This window comes from Phocoena sinus, chromosome 1 (genome assembly GCF_008692025.1).
Source record: "Phocoena sinus isolate mPhoSin1 chromosome 1, mPhoSin1.pri, whole genome shotgun sequence".
NCBI lineage: Eukaryota > Metazoa > Chordata > Mammalia > Artiodactyla > Phocoenidae > Phocoena > Phocoena sinus.
Window position 1 is genome coordinate 24,118,248 of NC_045763.1, and position 2,245 is coordinate 24,120,492.

The 2,245-nt window shown below is 57.1% G+C and overlaps 1 non-coding gene across 1 annotated transcript; it reads left to right on the forward strand.

Annotated features, from left to right (window-relative positions):
* Positions 1-600: 600 nt before the first annotated feature.
* Positions 601-673, forward strand: TRNAE-CUC. Its single transcript has one exon. It is a non-coding gene; the product is annotated as a tRNA-Glu (tRNA).
* Positions 674-2,245: the final 1,572 nt, after the last annotated feature.

Here is a 2,245-nt window from a genome sequence, read left to right on the forward strand (position 1 = left end):
TGATCTACCGTGTGGTCCGGGAGGGAGTACCCAGTGCAGGGCCTACACACAGTAGGGCAGATGACATGCGGTTCTGAAAGAGACCTGGAGTCCCATGGGAGAGGGAGGATAGGGTCTCAAGTCCCATCTTTGCTCTTCACCAGCGACATGCCCCAGGCACTTTGCACCCAAGAGTCTCCTGCCCTCCCACGTAAGACCTGAGAGCATCCTCACCTCCTCCAAGGCTGTGGTTGGAGTTCAAAAGAGAAAACGGGTGTAAAGCTTTCAGCACAGAGCCCGGTACTTACCAAGTTCATGATGAGATTCGTGGTTATTAAGGATGATGATACTTATAACAACTGCTTGAAAAAAACATAAAACCAGAGGTTGTTATTTCCTTCTCTTTTGGGACTTCTGCTCCCTCTTAGCATTCATTCATTGATTCATTCATTCAATCCACTCACATGAATTGGGTACCTTCCACGGCCCAGCAGGGCTCCTCCTGGGACTACAGGGGTGAAGGGACAGGCAGGGTCCTGCCCTCCTGGGACTGATAGTCCTGTGGGGGAGAGTAATGACCATCAAGGAACCAGACTAATGAATTAAACCATTGCAGGGAGCTCCCTGGTGGTCCAGTGGTTAGGACTCCGCACTCTCACTGCTGAGGACCCGGGTTCAATCCCTGGTCGGGGAATTAAAATCCCACAAGCCTCGTGGCCAAAACAAAAACACTGCAGCCTGGGACAAGGAAAGCAAGGAAAAAATAGGATGCTGTAAAGGAGAGTGATGCATTTTCTGCCAGGATCATTCTCCATAGTGTGAGAAAGAAAACTCATGACCCATCACCCCACCAGAGTTGGCAGGGCACTGAGCTCCTCGGTGAACCTTGAGCTGTCCCCTCTGTGTCCCGCAAGACCCATGCCCTCCTGGCCCACCCCCACCCCCACCCCCTGTGCAGCACCCAAGTTCCTGATGGTTCCACATCACCTGCTTGGTGGTGCCCCCTGCTGCCCACCGTGCCTTCTGTAGCCAACCATCCTGGGGCCCCTGCCCAGCTCTCAGCACCTCCCCATCTCGCACACTGCCCACTCTCAGCCCTCAGGTATGGGACCATCTTGGTCCCTTGGCCTTAGCCAATTGAACCAGGACTGGACACTTGACCCAGGCCAGGCCAACCAGGCTTGGATTCAGCCTGAAAGACCCTGGCCAGTGTCTGTGGGAGGAGAGAGGGCCCCTTGGCTAGAGTCCCAAGTCACCTTGTGGACTGCAGAGGGAGAGGATGGGGCAGGGATGAGGGAGGAGAAGGGGCCTGGTGCTTCCTTTCCCACAGCCCAGCTGCCCCTTCCCTGGGGTCTGTGCCCCCTCCCTGCCCCCACCAGTCCATGTATTGAGCTCCTAGTTCATCACTTAAGCCAGAGAACCTTGATTCAGCTCCCCTCCCTCTCCCCTCGTGGCCAAGTCAGTGGCTTCCCTCCCACAGCCCCTCAGAGCCCCTCTGGGCTCTGTGACTTCTCTGTTACTTCCCAAGGGCCAGACTCCTGGTGTTTGCTGAAGGAGTGAGAGAATGAGTGAGTGGGTGACGAAACCTCTGAACACCCTCCCTGTGGGATGAACCAGGGCCCAGGGATGCACAGACTGGGTCTGATTCAGGCTCTGCTGCTTCCTGGCCCCGTGGTCTTGATCTGATGTTTGTCCTCCCTGGACGTCCCCCTCCTCAGCGGGGAGGGTAGGTTGGGCACCCGGGTGATGTGGGGAACATGTGGCAGCACCCAGTCAATGTCATAAGGAATGACAGGTGCCAGATGTAGCCCCAGCATCCTTCTCCCCGATGCCTATTCCTAGAGTCCTCCGCAGGAAGTGAGGGGGGCTCAGGATCTGCAGGGATGCTAGAGGCAAACGCCAGGTCAGGTGGCCTAATGGCTTCTTCACTGGGAGAGGGGTAGGGCAGGGACCCCAACCCCACCTGAGCAACCTCAGCTCTGTCCTCCCCCAGGAGTCCAGCTCAGGCCCCAGTGTCCTCCTCCAGGCCCGTCAGCACCTGTCCCAAGTGTCACTGTGGCCATTGGAATGTGCAGGCGGAAGGTGACCTGTCATGGTGCCAGCTGAGGGCTGAGCAGGACCCCAGCTGCTCAGCTCTGTGGTCAGATGGCAATAGGACGGCAGGCCATGGCTGGGGGAGGGGCAGGGAGAGGAAGGGAAGAGTTGCGCATGGGGTGGGGGAGGGGAGGAAGCAGAGAAAGAGAACAATGGTTTCAGATTCAGAGAG